The sequence below is a fragment of the Pocillopora verrucosa genome, chromosome 9 (assembly GCF_036669915.1).
Source record: "Pocillopora verrucosa isolate sample1 chromosome 9, ASM3666991v2, whole genome shotgun sequence".
NCBI classification, from domain to species: domain Eukaryota; kingdom Metazoa; phylum Cnidaria; class Anthozoa; order Scleractinia; family Pocilloporidae; genus Pocillopora; species Pocillopora verrucosa.
The window spans coordinates 6,953,718-6,971,618 of NC_089320.1; the positions used below are offsets into that span (position 1 = coordinate 6,953,718).

A 17,901-nucleotide genomic window follows, 5' to 3' on the forward strand; every position below is an offset into this window, starting at 1 on the left:
TAGCATCTAATAAGAATCCACTAAGAGAATTATGACATTTTCCCGTAAATTTACGTATCTGCCGCAACGAACGAGTTTAAGGAAATGATATGCCCTAAGCGGTGAGGTTGTCATAAAGATATCATCGATTCAATTTAAATATATACCGAAGCTAATTTTAACGGTCTTCACGTAAACTCTCGCAAGCTCTGTTGTATCACAGAACGCTGTAACACTATTCAGAGTGCATAAAAGTTTTCTAAAAGCTTCTCTCACCTTCTGTTTCCTTTGGCTTTGCCTCCAACTTCAGTTTCAAGAATTTCCTTGCACTAGTAAGAAAACAAAGTAGTTTACAAAAAGTCTACCCAGAAAAATTAGTTGCGCGCGAGCTACTTGTACAAGGACACCAGGTATTCATTCCCACAACAAAACATTGCGTTATAGGGTTAAGTAAATATTTCCTGGAAAGCAGTGACGTTTGTCTTGTCTTTTTACCTGTAACGAGCGTGCAAGAAATAGCCTTTAGACTTATTTCTTGCTCAAGACAGAAAGCGTAGAATATCACAACTTTGTTTCTGTGTTTCAAGAAAATAGCTCTGCCATTTCTTGAACCTCACGGTTAAAATTGTCTGCATACTGCACGTATGAGTTGCCAGTAATCATATCCTTGTGTTTGCGCAAAGATTTCTGGGATCGCCAGGAGGCAAGCATTGCAAGTTGCCAGAAGGAAATATATGGCAAAACGTCGTTTCGACGTCCAAAAAAAAGCCATTTGGGAGAGATCAACGATTTTTCGCCGCAGTTTTATCATAAATGGACAATAAAGCCTTGTTGTGCAATTATTCGCATATCAGTGGCTGTTTCCTTCTTTTATCGATCACAGAACGAGTCTGTTTGGACAAATTTCATCTTACCACAGGATAAAACTTGAGTCAGCGAACTCAAACATTTCTACAGTCCAGGCATTTTAAGTCGCCAAAAGTTATTCAATCTCCAGTTGTCACACCGTAGAAAAGACCAAGGTAGTAAAATATTAACAAACTTCACCAGTAGTTACCTGTGACCATACAGGTTACATTAGTTGCCTGAGGTACTGGTAGGTTAGTGTTTCTTAGAATAAAGAGGAATATGGAAATAAAGGCTATAAACTTTTGATACCGTGGTTCGCTCAGCATTTTTCCAACATTTCAACATCCCAAAATTCTACTTAACAAGGCCATCGACTTCAATTCCAGACATAGTTGAGGATTGCTGGAAGCTTCGACACAAATACTCAGCACTCACGTAAGTGATAATCGTATAATGAATCAACGGTGCAAAAAATTCTTGCTAAGTACATACCCTTATGACAATGTGCTATTTTCTTGGACGGATCCAAAAGTAAGGGAAGGAAAAAGGAATTTCTGAACGTTTCAAACAAAAGCACAACACAAACAATGGTCATGGTCTCTATTTAGCTGCTCACTCACCGTCGTGTAAGTGTAAACTCATGACGTGTTCAATTTCTAGTGCGTGGAAAATGTAAACCAAATCGAAAGAGCTTATTATCTAAATCTTTCCTTGTTTATGACTCAAATCCGCTAAGATAAGTTTCCCTCAAACCTTGAGAAAGAATTAACACAGAGAAAATAAGACCGAGAAAATAAAAGTTTACTTTTCAAGGCTTGGCAGCAGGTTATTCAAGAGTTATTTTTTTCTACTGTCCGGATTTTTTCTCTGGCCATTCGCGGAAAAAGCAAACGAGCAGAAAAAAGTTATTTGCCAATCTAGATCACCGCATGAGAAAAAACTGTGTCCTTGATCTCCAGTAACGCCCCTATCCCATACAGGCTTCCCGAAACCTGTTGGACATTATTTATGGTCCCAGGGGAGGGGGTTGTGTGACGATAAAATTTACCTGATCCCCCTAAGGCTCTGTAGTATTCAAATGAGTGGCTTCGTTGGCAGTCAATATTCTTAAGGCCCCCTTTTTATCCTCTGTCAGCGACAACTGATCCCCCTTTCACGATTTTGGGTTTCTAATAGACCCCAATGTCTCTGTCTTTATAATCTCTTGGGCTTTGCTTGCACAACTGTAGAATTTCTTTAATATTAGGTTGTGATGTAGTCACGCATTTGTACCTGAGCGCTGTTTTAACTATAGACAGAATTTTCAGAGTGTTCGTCACAACTATTCATTCATCGTCTTTGTAATGTGATGAATTAGCCGGTTTTAAAATAACTGGTTTACTGCTTTGCGGAAAGGTTTACATATTGTATTTTATGATAAAAATGTTGATGATAATTGCGATCGCGACGACGATAATTTTAATGATGCAGATATCAGAGGAAATAATTGAATTGTGGCCAGCAACTTCCCAAATCTGATTTAGCCTTAACATGTTTTTGGAAAGCTTTTTACTCAGACAATAGATATTATACAAGAAAATATCTCTTTAAACTTCAAATTTTTGCAAATGTAATTAAGGAGAGAGGTATCAAGATATTTATTAAAACGCGACGCCCACAAAACAGTCCGTCTAATCAATTTGATGTGGCTTGTTAATCATCAAAGCTCTCTGAACATGACAGACATAACGCTAACTATTAAAACAGTGAGTCGGAACATGTGGGATAGGTATGAGCGAGGTCAGCCAATTTTCAATAGGTTTCTCTGGAAATAGAGGAATTACTGGTACGTCCCCCCACTAAAATTAGTGTCAATGGAGTTACCTAAACTTTGCAAAATCGTGTTCATTGTTCTCGTGTAATTCGCAACACAAGGCAAAGAGATGCCCTGTGATTTTCTTATGTTTGTTTGTTGTTTTTTTTTCCTTAGCAAGTGCCAAAAATGCAATTTCATCACATGAGCGAGTCTTGCGCAAATATTTTATCCTATCATGTAGCAGTTGCCGCTGTTCGAGCTGTGAACGAAAAAAAGTCGCTCTCGTTCCAATTTCACCCAAACACATAGATTTTACTTTTTGATGGGAGCCTGTAGACTTGCGCAAACAAACTGACGCACACATATGCGCCCAATGTCACCAGTAGAGGCCTAATTTTGTTTGTGCGTTTTTAGGCGAGCAGAACAACATGGTGAATGGTGTTGGCACGTGTCCCGCTCCTTGTGCTTGCCTCAGCCTACTCCTTGCTCGCCTTAAAAAATAATTGTGTCTTTTCTGCGGACTAGTTCATCGAGCGAGAAATTTCGAAGAAACTACACACAATTATATGTGGGTACCAGTCGAGCAAACACCCAGAGAAACTCGATGAATTCAGACAAGCGTCAAGGAGGTCGGGACGAATGCTGTTACAGGCTTCATCTTAATAAAGCGAGCGTAGATTTCGACTGCAAGGAGGCATGCACTCGTAAGATGTATGAATGAATAAAGAGAAATTTACAGACACCTCGCCTTTGCCACTCTAACCTTGTATTGCAGCAAGTATTCGGAGGATTCCCATTGACTGAATTTCAGTAGACAGAAGGTTAAAACCCCGGTTTAACTTTACTATAGCTCGTGGGGCACTTGTATTGCCTAGCCAAGGTAATTAAACTTATATGGAGCTTTTCCAAGTTTCCTTGAACTGAAACAATACATAAATGCTGAGCTTGCAAAACATTTGCCAAGTCATATCAAGGCCAAGGCCACGTTTACAGGCAAAACAGGCAGTTCTCAACTTGTTTTCCGGCAGGAAAGCAGGATTTCTTTAACTATGTTTCTTTCAATTGGTTACAAACTTTAACAGCACGATTTCCCAGCGCACTGAGATAACAAGCAGCGCTGTGCCAACAATGTTCCAGGTAATAAATTATTATCGCCGAAATTTAACGGGTAGTGGAAGATAAGTCGGACAATAATCGATACTGAATTGAGTGAAATTGCCATTTTATTTTAATTTATTTTGAGTCATGAAGCACAAGTTGAATGGCTCGTGTTCTTGCGTCGGTAGTTTGATAGAACTCGCAGAGCATTGAAAGTGAAGCATTACTGTTGTAAAAATTCTTACAGCCGCTTGTATTACAAATAAATAATATAACTCTTTGGAGATGTCAGCTCTAAAGAGCAGAATTTTGAACAGAAAACGTGATCGGAGAGGAGAATAAGTCAATCCAATTTCCGCAATGTAGTCGGTTAGTCATTCACTCTTAATGTAGCCTTTCTCTTACGATTACCGTCAAGCGCGTCCCATATTTGCTAATAGTTTCTGTCGTATACCTCGGGATTATAGACAAACACCTGATGCAAACTTTTTTAATCGTTCAACTGAAATACATCGCTTACTCATCACAGTTTAATTAAGGCCGACGTACATGCTTTAGGAATTAAGTAGGAAATATGTTTAAAGCCATATTCGAAAAATTTAAAGCCCTCCTGGGTAATATTTACTGCATATGATTGTATGTTTGCCATTAAACATTGTATGAATTCCTTAAGGTTTCTGTTCCTAGACTTAATGACTTAGGTTATTAGCTTAAACATTTTGACCACTCACCGTGACTACATACACAACTAAGATATTAAGATCAACAGGTCACTTATTGACGTAGAAGCTGATTATTGAGCAGCACGGCGTTAAGTTCACCTCTCTTATCAGTATGTTATCGCTCAATTGTTCCAAAAGATTGTGGCCGTGAAAACTTCTCCCTTACTGGCGGGGATTGCTAACCACAAAACTACTGAACAAATTTCAAATACCAGATCTTATTTGAACGTGACTGAAGTTCAATGCCCGGGGTTCAGTGACTATGAACTAATCAGGAAGGCTCCCAACAAGTTGACGTCATCGGTGATCTAATTACTAATCAAGAACTACAGATTTAGTTATTTTGTAATAAGTAAGTCAGTTAGTTAATCAGTTCAGTATGATCCCCTTTTTCGTTTATATTCGAAAGTTTGTATGAATGTATGAATACGAATTCCGGAGTTATTTAGATTGAGCTGTGGTGATGTGACAATCTTCTCTAACTTCCTCAAGTGGAAATGCCTAGCTTGTTTATTGACCTTGTTTTGGACCCACGCGAAAGTTCTTGTTTTGACTAACGCAGTCGGAAGTTGACTCAGTTGATCGGAAGCATTACGATTACGTACTTTGTTGTTCGAAAGTCTCGTGAAATTGTTTGGTATAGCGTTTTAACAACAAATATTTGGTCTCCCAAGGTCAGGCAGCTGGCATGCCCACACGTATCTGTCAGTGTTTACTTAGAACAGAGTGGAGAGAAGAGAGTGGAAGGAAGAGAGGAAAGAGAGTAGAGAGAGTAAAGAGAAGAATGAGAAGAGAAGACTAGAAGAATGTAGACATGGTAGACAGTGTGCAGTAGAGTAGAGTCAGAATTCCGCAGTTAAGAAGAAGTAATCCGCTGAGAATCAAAGAGTGGGAGCCTAAGATATTAACCAGAGTTACACAGAATGAACTAAGCTTGGATGTGAGTGGAATTGTGTACTGGAGAACCGATTAATTAAAGAAAGCAGACAAAGACAGTTCGAGAGTCTTGGTGCATTCGCCGGCGTAGTGTGCTCAAAAGCTAGTCCCCCCCTCCCCCGAAATTTAATAGTGTAACATACTTGCTCGAGGATTTCGTCGTAACAGTGTTAACAACTGAGCTGATAACATCAATTGGCCACTGTCAAGAGTTTGAAAGCTGACGTTTCTCGAGTTAGCCCTTCGTCTTTCGTCATTTCGCTCTGACGAACGACTAACACTCGAAATGTCAACTTTCAAACTCTTTACAGTGGCCAATTTACGTTATCTACTCAGCTGATAACACTAAACTACCCTGTTATACTCTCCCACCGACGCAGCACCTCAGTTTCTTTAGAAACTCACCCTATTAATTACTGATCAGACGTGCTGAAACATGGAGTCTACTCGTTAAATGTCACAGAACCACAGGTGTTCTCTGCAATTAAGTTCTAAGCTCCCTCAGTGTCTCAAAGTTGTATCAGTTATTATTTCGTTGATTCTCATTTAATTTGTTCCATGTTTAACTCCCAAAATAAATGTCGGTACTTAGAATTCATGTATGTCATAAACGTATCGTAGCCCTTTCCTCTTAGGACAGTAAAGACAAATATTACGTACGAACATTATGCAAGAATTTTTCTAGTTTTGATCTAGAGGTCCAACTGTAGGATTAAGGTGCTTTATCTCTGTTTAATTTTCTTTTTTTGCGCTACAAAACAACTTTGTACCCTCAACTTCGTCTCAGTTAGAAGCGCTCTTATAGTGCCTAAGAACGAGAAGGAACGGGATTCCAAATTGTGAGCTGTTGGCTTAAGGGTCTCCTTTGGTCTTTATGCAAGCAAACACGAAAAAAGACCATTACTCATTGGAGACATAGACCTGTAATTTCATCCAAAAACAACTTGTAGAAGAAAAACAGCGTCGAATCATTCAAGACCGTTTGAGATTTTTCACTGAATATGTTTCTTTTAACAGCTAATGTTAACGTGCATCAGACAAACAGCGGCAAGTTGCCCCATTTCATTTTCTCTCTTACTCTCATATTTAGTAGCCCAATATGTCCTAATAACTGTGGTGTAGTTTTTTTGTGAAAATAAATTTTAGTTTCTGAGAAATGATTTTTATCGTTCGACCGCTCAAATATGCAAATTTTCACCCTGAATAATACCCGAGTTGTTAACCTCATGTAACATATTTACTAGACCTCCGGTATTTCTGTCGGCATACTCCTTTGTTTTATCATCTAAACTTAATCCTCTGTCATTATTGAAGCTGGCAAAGAAATATTTATTTTTTGGTGAATATTTTTGTCCGAAAGACAGGTTTAACAATGGCCGATATGACAGAATATACTGAGCTTCTAGCTTTTAAAATACAAAAAGATGGTTATAAAGTTACTGTAAAAGTTTCGTTGTGTATTTGTGTGGTTCTATCGTGAGGCGAACTTAAAGTCCCGCAAAATTTACTTGCTAGCGACTATGAAATGTACATGGTGTGCCTACTTGTCGCCACCGTTTATTGGCATATCGAGGCATAAATCACTACAATTTCTGAAAAAATCTAGCATAACACTCTTACCTTGTTTATTTATGATTTTATAAGACCGATAAGCTGTTTCGGTTATTATATTACGCTTGGGTATTACTTTTTGCCGGGAGCCCAGGTTTTACGTAATGTTTTCTCCTATCCCATTTATGTCAGAAGCTAGTCACGCAATAATTGATACCAACACAAATGAATATTTACCCTGTATGAAGATTTTTGTTTATGTTAAATTAACAATATTACAATATGTTACTTTTGTGGTCACTAATCGTTGTTTGAGTGGCAGCGTAGCAGTTCAAAGCGGGTTGTTGCTTCAACGCTATTGAAATTTATAGTGTTCTGGTCCGTCCCTAAGATGCTATCAGGTCCTACAACTTTTTATGTGATGAAAGAATTTGGATATATATGTATTACTCGCGTTGTTGTTGTTGTTTTTTTACATTATCGAGCGAATTTCAAGTGATAATTCTAGGAAGTAAGAAGCAACAACAAAAGGATTCCTATCAAAGCGAGGTGCCATTTTCAGTCATACCTGGTCGGACAACTTGAAAACAAAGGATGACACGCAAGCATCGTGAGAAGGCGATCGGAAATGGGAGTCAAAATCGTACCTTTTACGGTGTCTTAAACTTTAATGGACTACAAGAGACCTAGCTGGTACCTCATAGGGTGTTTTCCGCTGAATAAAATACCTGAAATAAGCATTACTAGGACGATTTTAATGAACTGACTTGAGCCTCTGGAGTACATCGATAAAGGAGTTCTTATTTTTGGGATTTTTCAATTTCTTTGTGTTTAAATTGGTACTTTATAGGGGTAGATATCAGTTGTTGCCACTCCCACACGGAGAAGAGTCAAGTACTTTTTATAATTTTATAGGGTTCGTTTTCGAAATTCCCGGCGCGCATCCTCGCCCTCTTATGTAAAGGGGTTCCCCGGGGGTTGCTGATACGTGCAGCACACTTGAAATTTAGCAAGGACAAATTTTGATGTGATTTTCGGTGAAGAGAAAAAAGTTCTGTTAGCGTCTCGTAGCAACTGCGGAAGGGCCCCTTACAACTGTGTGCTTAATTACGCGTCCCGCCAGACGGCAGGAAGCCTACAAAGTGCTCACACATTAGTATAGAAAGCTCCGCCTCTGTCTCGATTTTTGGTAGCCTATTGACCAATTCCCAATTGAGGCCTAAGTCTGACGGGACGCGTAATTTTGCACAAGGTGGTAAGTAGCCAGGTTATATGAATTCTCCAGACGTCTTGCGTACTATCTGTGGCACACGCTTGCCAATTCCCCAATAGGCTTTTGGAATCGACTCAACCCTACCTTTACCATGACCTTACACTTCTTTAAGCACTCTACATCCTCTACATCTACTAATGGAACCACGAATCCACCCAACACCGGTACGGAGATTTTATCTATGAGTGGGGCAAATTGTAAAATCATCGATACCTTTTGGCGTCTCGAAGATGCCGGTGTCACAGCGGAATTGGACCCCCCCGATCCAAATCCGCTAGCGGATATGGACCCCCTTCGCAGATTTGGACCCCCCTACCAAACTTTCCTCTTAAGCATCCTTTGTATCATGTTTGGTAACTAATTCTATTTGCAAGCTTTTTTGTCGATATTCTTTCAATCACAACACAACGTTTCCTCAATAAAGGTAAAAAAATTCATTATAGCGAGTCGAACAGTATACGCAAGAATTAGATGTGAACAAACTACTGCATTTGAACATAGTTAATCGAGGGGACTGGTTATGAAGCCCGGCAATCTTCAAAGAGATAGGTTATTGTTTAAGTTTATTGAAGTCACGTGACAACGACCGTGCACACTCAATTCCAAGATGGCGTCGTTTGCAAGCAAACATCATGAAACATGTAGTCATTTGACGTGTTTTTGACGCTGAAAATGTAGTTCTCTCACCTTCAAAAGCGACCTCTCTCCAGACATTAAACATAATTCTTGCCCATTTTCCCTTGGTCAAAAGAAACATCCGACGGGATGCCAGTTCGTATGTATTAACGATACGCATGTTTTGAATTGAAAACATACTTTAGTACGCTCTGGAACGTAAAGTATCATCCATTTTTACTAGAACGTTAAGGATGATGTTTTCACTGAGTTTTGTTGGGGGTCCAAATCCGCTAGCGGATTTGTACTGGAGGGTCCAAATACGCTAGGACACCGGCTCGCGACAAAATAAGATCAACTTCAGTTTCTGGATCTCCGCAAGTAACTTGAAATGTCTTTTTTACACCTACGCAAGGGAACGACCTGAGATATGCAACGTCGGTCTTCTCGATAACTATACCCAAAAGTCCCACCAGCAAACGATTTAAATGAACAGCAAATCTCCTTGTTAGCATGTAAGATGAGACGCTTATACAACAGATCAATTACCTAAATCAGTATGTAGCTTGTCAATCGAATTGACTTTTGTAAACATTCTTTGACTTCCGCCGGCAAAGGAATCATTGATGGATCTGGACATTTTTAGTTTTCTGAATACAGTAATTCTTTAAGTCTTTTTATACTGAGAGAATATGAAATATAATTAGCATGCTCTCGTATTTCATTTAGTGCGATGGTTGATTATACATGGGACCAGGGAGAGTAAGATTTCAGGGGGAGGTGGAGGTTTCGTTCGATTCTCGCATTTCATGTACGTGACATGTTGTCGTCCCGCCTTATTATAGACATTTATTCCATGTTTTAGATGGTTTTAGATGGTTTGCGAGTGGCTGTAGATGTTTTTGAGGTGGTGGTTGAAATTTCTGAGGTGGTTGTAGATGGCAGTAGGTGGTTGTAGGTGGTTTTAGGTGGTTTTAGGTCGCTCCATGTTTTAGTGCTTACGAACTCACGAGCGAGTGCTCGAATCTTGTTTTAACAATAAGCATGATTCTTTTTCCAACTTAACTCCCCGGCTCGTTTTTAAACTCTAACCGCGGTAATGCGTACCTGAACACGAGTGCTTAAGAAACAGCACATGAGCGCCGTAGACTTGTGTCTGTAAAACCTATGAAACTATGAAAGTTACTCACATCCTTTGTGTCCGTCGTAGTTTCTGGCAATTTCTGCCGTTTTAAGCTTGCTTTACCATCACTGTTATTCATGTCAAAAGACGAAACTACAACTGACACACAGGATATGAGTAAGTTTCATTGATTTTACATGTCAAATGTTCATATTTAGCAATATTTATCGTTGTAAATCGACCATATTTCGTTCGCCATACTATTCCTTATAACGTGTTTAAATTTTCAACGGTTCCTCTCGTAACTTAACACCGAGTCACACAACGCGTGACGCGTTCATGAATTAATCTTGGCTTTTTCTCGAGACGTGAGCCTGGGCGGCCTGTGGTGTTTTGTTTCAGTTTCTGTACTAGATATTTCACAATTAATCTGAATTCTTTTTTCTACCGGGCAGCTATCATTTGAAATACGGTTGAAAACTGGGGAATCGTCTAAAGAAGTTCAATTTAGAGTCATTGTGGCCAACAGTGGTGACAGCTCATAAGGGACGCGCAAGCTGTGTACTGTTTGAAGGAGACTTCGCCGGAAGGCATCTAAAGGTGGCCAACCAGACCGGCTCGAGAATGAAGCACAATTTCGTGCAGATGAATGGGTTAGTACGTGCCTATAGTTTTTGTTATGCCAGGGTAAATATGTATACGGACATAGAAATTGCCATGTAGTACTGAAATAGGTTAAATGTTACTTTGTTCAACAGCGCGCCTCCTTCGAGATAAAGGTATGATCAATTAAAATAAGTATTTCAGACACATATATTCAATAGTTTCAAATAACATACAATATCGAAAGTAAAATATGGCCTGTCTATTTTTCCAGAATCTATTAACAAAAATTCGGTTACCCCAGTGACTTCGTGAAAGACATCAGCACTTCAAACTGAATTTAACAAAAATATATCGCTATCTTTATGTTTTTTATATAAGAATGTATGTACTTGTATTGTATTGTATGTACTTTTTCAAAGGAAAAAACAAACAAAAAAATATTTCGGCAAAAGGTAACCCGCAAAAGTTTGGATTAACCTTTGTCGGAGACTTTGATTCGTGCGTGACACATGTCAGATGATGAGTGCGAACATTATGGACATTGAATGGTTTACATAATCAACGCAACCTTGAATGACCTTTTTAAATCAGTACTCGGCAACAACCAATCATAATGTAGAAAATATCGTATAAGAGAGTGATTTCTTACAAATTTTGCAGAGTAGCTTTTTACACACCCGATGTAAATAAGCGAATACGAGAGCGGAATAAAACAGTTTAATTGAGTCTTGTTCGTTAGAGTTCTATCCCTAGTAAACAGGACAAAGTTTACAAAACCTTGACTCTTGTCCAGGTGATGGTGATTACTATCTCCACCATATTTTGACTATTTGAGCTTGCACTTGCTATGGAAAGGCCTTTACATTGAGGATCAAAGATTGGTTTCGATATATACAGACGGAGGGTACCGCTGAAGGATCTTGAGCACTGAAATGTTAGAACCCGCCGATGAAATTTTACTCAGAGCGGATAACGACCCTGAATTGCTTTTGTTTAGTAAAATAAAGTTGTGGTTACCATTCAGTTTCGAAGGGCCGCCTAGTTTCCGCTGCCAGTGAAGATTAAAGCATCCGCGCCGCCTGTCGACGAGGATGAGGAAGGTGCCACTTTTAACCACAGTTTCGAAAGATTCTCTCAAAAAATGATCTGAGCCGTGGTTTAACAGTAAAAATTCATTGGTAAATTTTTCATGCGCTTAAAGCCTAGACGCTGTCCCTTTACCTGAATATTTGATAAAAGAATTTCCTTTCGCGTGATGATTCACTTTGCGGTAGGAGCGCCATGCAGGTTGTTCTCAGATGCGATGGTTCACAAACAGCAGTTGTGTCCATTAGGGGATCTATTACAAATTCTTATTGTTCGGTTTAAAGGAGAATAATATCAATTGTCCTAATCAATTTTACCACAATTGTCTTGTGTAGGGCGTGATATAGTCAAGGCAGTTCAAGAACTATCGATCTTTAATAGAGCAGACCGAAAAAAAAAACATTTTTTTTACTGTTTTGTTTCCTACCTCTTTCCTGATTGTTGTTTGCTTTAAGGTTCCGTCGACCGGACCGCCTATACCAGTGTACGAGCGAAACGAAAACCGTAATATTTTTGTGCAGTATCGATCATTGACAGTTGATGACTTTAGCAATTTATCGCTTGTTCGTGAGGTAATAAGTCAGCTCGTAATTCATATCGACCAATGGCAGCCCGAATGCTATAACATAGGAGAGTATTTCCTTGTAGTTCTGTTTTAGCGCTGTAATATTTTCCCTGATTAGCAAAATACAAAAATAAACAATGTGCTAAAACTGGTTTAAGAAAATCGCTGATAAGCAGTTTTGAGGAAGACCGGTGGAAATGCTGACCACATAAATCGATAGGAAACCCCGGGGTTCCATTCATCAAAGTATCACTTTGATATCATCCTAGGCTATCATTTACATTTTAAGTGATTCTCACCATGGCGATTGTTGAGATTCACAAAAATCAGTTTTCCTCCAATTGTCCGTTTAACGTTCTCTTTACGCGACTGTTTCTCTTTTCACCCTTAGTTTCCCTTGTTTGTAACTAAAATGGGAAACTTTGGCTCGTTATGTCGTAGTTTGTGTTCCTGTCTCATTTCCATAGCCATTTGCGGTGCCTATGGCATTGAAATGAGTCTCAAAACACTTTGTCTGGTATATGTATAAACTATAGAAGTATACCTATCGGTAAATCATTCACAGCTATTGGATAAAACCACAACAAACCTTCCTATTTCGCCTCTTGTGACTCAGCCTTAGCTCTACATCATCTGATCGCCATCATCCTTAGGATATGAAAAACGGTGTGAACCTCACAAACTCAATTAAGTTGTTCAACTCTTTCGAACCTCCATGAGGTTAGGTGGTTTAATCTGATAAGTTAGTCGAATCACGAGATATTTTTGCATAATGAACAACCGTATAGTTTTTGCATAAATATCTACGAGCGAATTTTTACAGTCAAGATTAAACCGTGCTCAATTAACTTCTGTAGGTTTTCCTCAAGGCCATTAACTCAAAATGCTTCACGAGGTTACTGCTGACTCGCAGCATAGGCTTCGTATATGGGCGGCCGTCGTCACCAAAAATACAAGGATGTCAAATAGATCAGCAAATACAAAGCTAGTCTAAGGATCGGCTGCAGGATAGCATAGCTAATAAAGGAATGGCATGGCCAAATTATAGACGGTTTAGTTTTCCTTCATGAAACAGAACACCCTAAACATGAATAGTTTAGCCAAAGGATAAACGGTCTAGTTGCCTATGTCGAGTTGGAACATGAAATTGTGAAATGGACTAGCTCAATTGCGAATAGCTTAGCACTCATTTGCAATACAGTACACAAACGGTGTAGCGTTGCGTCAATTGGCTCAGCGTAATGTCAAATGGTACAGTGTACACACATACGGTGTAGCGTTGCGTGAAATGGCTTAGCGCAACATCGAATAGCACAGCGCGCATACCAAACGGTGTAGCGTTGCGCGAACTGATAGCTCAGAGTAATGTAGAATGGTACAGCGTACATACAAACAGTGTAGCGTTGCGTGAAATGGCCCCGCGTTATGTCGATTGGTACAGCGTACATACAAACAGTGTAGCGTTGCGTGAAATGGCCCCTGCGTAATGTCGAACGGTGTAGCGTTACGTCGAATAGCTTTGCAGAACATCAGACGCTCTAGTTCAACATTAAATTGCTTAGCATTACATGAAGTATTTTGATGTTGTGCTGAATCATCGAGCTTGCTCGTGGTGTGAGGTGAAGTGAAGGCTATCTCGCCGAAACCACCAAAAATAGAAACCGCAAATGGAACAGCGGTCTACTGGGGGGCATGACGTCATCGAATGTAAAGATTGGCGCGGAACCACCACATGGTGTGGTCGTTATGTTGAAGAGTCCTCACTTCGCCTTGCCGTAAAGCAGAGCCAATTCGTAACTTTTCGGTAGGTTTGTCCTCTTTTTTCCCTGCTGGTATCACATTTATTCGTAGTCGTGCATGAAAGCGTTAACTGAAATAGCAACAAGACTTAATTCTACCACGGTTTTCCGGCCTCCCGGTTTTACCACAGTTTGCACACTTAGGTTAGCCTGAATGTTTATAGTATTAAGTAGTATTATGACGTGCATTAAATGTCGCTTGTCGAGCTCTCTTCTCTTTTCTGACTCACGCTTTCTTTTCAATGAGAGTTTAACTTCAACGGCTCTTTGAACATTACAGGAGTAAGTGAGAAGTTGGATTTTGTGTTTGCCTTTGTGTGCAGAGTTGGACGCCATGGTAAGAAAACTGACATCCTTTTCAATCGAAGTGATATCGAAATGCATTAATTGGTGCGCCAAAAATAGTGTTTGCAATTAAAGCATTCCGATATCACTTTGATACATTCGAAGACGTCATACCCCCAGTAGATCGCTGTTCCATTTGCGGTTTGTATTTTTGGTGGTTTCGGCGAGATAGCCTTCACGTCACGCCACGAGCAAGCTCGATGATTCGCCACAACATCGAACTATTTCATGTAATGCTAAGCAATTTAATGTTGAGCTAGAGCGTCTGATGTTCTGCAAAGCTATTCGACGTATTGCTACACCTTTTGTGTGTACGCTGTACCAATCGACATTACGCTGAGCCATTTCGCGCAACGCTACACCGTTTGTACGTACGCTGTGCTATTCGACATTATCCTGAGCCATTTCAAGCAACGCTACACCGTTTGGTATGCGCGCTGTGCTATTCGATATTGCGCTAAGCCATTTCACGCAACGCTACACCGTATGTGTGTACACTGTACCATTTGACGGCCACCCATATTACGCCCATATTCGTAGGCTCCTCTCAGCTAGGAACATGCCCTCAGAAATTCACGGAAGTTTGTTCAACCCCTTGCAACACTGAACGTAAGCAACAACAGTTTTATCCTGAGCTGAGCGTATAGATTATTACTAGCTTTTTTTTTACTGAGCGTATAGATTATTTCTAGCTTTTTAAGTTTTAATTGTGATACTTCAGTCTAATGGAATATTATTTTATTTGTATTTTGTATATACTCTTATATACTCTATACTTTTATGTATTTTAATACAGACATTATCATATATCTGACACCTAAATGTAATTCAGCGTATGGCAAGTATCAATCTAACGATTGTATAATCACGCATCTCAATTTGGAGACGGAAACTTATTCCGAGCCCTGCTTTAGCCAAGTTATCTCTTTGTTGCTTAGAGGTCACTTTTTTCAAAAACAAGAAGTTCTTTTTCCAAACAAGTAGTTTGATACTAATTTAGGTACTCACCTCTGTAATTAAAAAATAGGACTCATTATATAAAGCGTACCATTGGAAGGTATAAAGTGATTCTCTGACCGATGATGAGAGACTTCGAGTTTTGCAAAATTTCCCACTTGCGTTTAAAAGGAGTTCTGTTCAAGCTGGTTCATCAATCCTACACTGTATAATTTCGCTCAATCTGACATTTTTCTTCACAATTCAACACTGCAAACCTCTGCTATCTGAACTACTAAGGGTACAAAAATGTTACATTTAAGTGCTGAGGAAGTCCACACCCAAATGCGTAATTCCGTTATTGCACACCCAAATTCCGTAATCCTAAAAAAACTTGCTCGATTTGTTCTAAATCAGTTCTTGGGCCCTAAAATATGAAGTTCCGGCTATGGAAAAAAAACTGCATCAAACAACTGTGTTATGCCACGGGAAGTTTTCACGTGCTCTCGATGACTGGTCAAACTACGATATCGGATACCTTAGACCTTCGAGGCGGCTGTCCTTCGCGAAAATGCGCTATTTGAAGCACAAACGTCACAGACCGTACAATTATGAAATGTGCCATCTGGCAAAAATTGTTCAGGCCAGTTTGAATTTATCGTATGCCAACTGATGCACAACAGTTCAAAACGTCATCAAAAGCGGGCGGGGACTTTTCGATAGTCTTATTGCTTGCCTTGCAATTTTTCTGACAACTGTTTGCTAATCAAAATTTTATTGATACGCGTTACTTCGGAGGCCACCACGGGAGATTAATTGAGAAAATTCCTTGCACTGATTTTTTTAGGGTATTGTGGGAGTATGAGGGCTAAATTTAGGGCAATTTGCTAAATTAAACAATTATTATAAATCCTGAGTTCAAAATAGATTGTTATCTTGTCAAAGGCATGTGGACCATTTTTTTCAAATTTTTTCAAGCGATGACAGCAACAACAATTTAATGAGTGTTCGACTTTTATTTAGGGTAAAACCCCTTGCATTTCTGGAAAAACGTGGAGAATGAAAGAAAGGGTAAAAACCGCTTTCATCAAAAGCAGCGTCTGTGTCATGTCACGCTATGTAAGACATTAATAGTCACGTGAACAATGGTGATAAACAAATGCCCGACCACGTGAACGTTTTTAAAGAAGTGACCAATTTTTTTTTTTTTTTTACGTGACGACTAAAACCTCCACCAAGTATTTTACCCTATTAAATGTCGGGAGAACTAGCTATCGAGAGCATTATGCTCGGCGAAAGGCTACAAATACATACGGCTATTGTGCCCGCTATCAATTCGTTCAGCGCTAATACTAATCATGTTAAGTCGATAAGATGGCAGGGGAAATGATTGACAATTTTGAGGAATTTTTGCAACGTTCGATCCCCTCGCTCTTTCATCACACTCGTCGAAACCTTCATACTGAAAACATTGATTTTCTGGAGTATTTTGAACGCCGATTAGATGATCGCACGTATGTTATTAGGTCCTTTATATTGCAATGCGAAGACCACAACAATAGTGAGGACTTCCTTCAGCTGCTTTACCTTTTGCATGAAAGTATCAGTGGTGTAAATGGTCAGTTCCAAGATATTTGTTTTATGCATGGAGACTATGCTTCGGAAATGGAATTCTCGTGTCCCTTGGAACAGTCACAAAAGCCTGTCAGGTAAAGATTTCAGATCACTTAGGAAGTAATTCGATGACTGCATGATATTCATGGTGTTTGGAAAGAAGTAGCTAAGGAGGCAGGTATGTCTTACGAAACAGTCTTGAGAAGGCGACACCAGTATTCAATAGTAGTAAATGATACAACTGGACCTAAAATTACGTATTCTGACATTCCAAATGGTCAGCTTTGCCAAGTAGTCAACGAGGTACTTCAAATAATGCCAAATGCTGGAGAAACACACGTCACTGGAGCACTGCGAAACAGGAGAATTCGCGTCCAAAGGTAGCGTATACGTGAAGCCATAAACACTGTTGACCCAGGTAGTCGCGCTTAGGTAGTCACTGGACCTAGAAAAACGTATTCTGACTCCAAATGGTCAGCTTTGCCAAGTAGTCAACGAGGTACTTGAGAATGGATAATAGTGTAAAAACAAATTTAATTCGCAATTACAGTCCTGGTTCCTGATTGCATCATCAGGCTAACAGGCTTATGCGATGTGGATATTAAATATCAGTTAAAAGGCCCTTTGCAGTTAGTGAGCAGGTTGATATTTGTGAAAAAAACCCTGAGTTTCAGCTCCTTACAGTAGAGAGAAAAATGGGAACAATTTAATCAACTGCTTAATCCTAATAAAATGGTGAGTTTTATTTTGTTCTCATTTTTGTTATAATGAACATAAGGAGCTGGAACACTGGCTTTTAACTAATAGTAACCTTTTCTTTTAATTTCTGGGTATCATTTAGACAATGCTGCTTGATTTAAGGGTGGGGCTGACTGCTTATGATTCCATTTTGTTCTTCAGGATTATGTCATTACTAGCACAGACAATTCAAATCATCTTCAAAGTATCAATTCAGCATTTTTTTTTCAAATTCAGCACAAAATAATGATAAATAGTGCCCTCACTTTTG

At 39.4% G+C, this 17,901-nt stretch overlaps 1 protein-coding gene and 1 long non-coding RNA gene across 4 annotated transcripts in view; one reads left to right on the forward strand and one right to left on the reverse strand.

The window, feature by feature from the left end:
- LOC131777631 (uncharacterized) overlaps positions 1-3,498 on the reverse strand; it is a 74,271-nt gene extending 70,773 nt beyond the window's left edge. For all 3 annotated transcript variants that reach the window (XM_066172084.1, XM_066172094.1, XM_066172081.1), the window contains exons 1-2: positions 3,387-3,498; positions 256-308 (exon numbers count right to left, since the gene is read on the reverse strand). The gene's annotated coding sequence lies outside the window, so the exon portion shown is untranslated. The remainder of the gene's footprint in view (positions 1-255; positions 309-3,386) is intronic.
- On the forward strand, positions 2,516-5,377 carry LOC136283378 (uncharacterized). The gene is made up of 3 exons (XR_010718746.1): positions 2,516-2,653; positions 3,038-3,760; positions 5,118-5,377. It is a non-coding gene; the product is annotated as an uncharacterized lncRNA (long non-coding RNA).
- Positions 5,378-17,901: the final 12,524 nt, after the last annotated feature.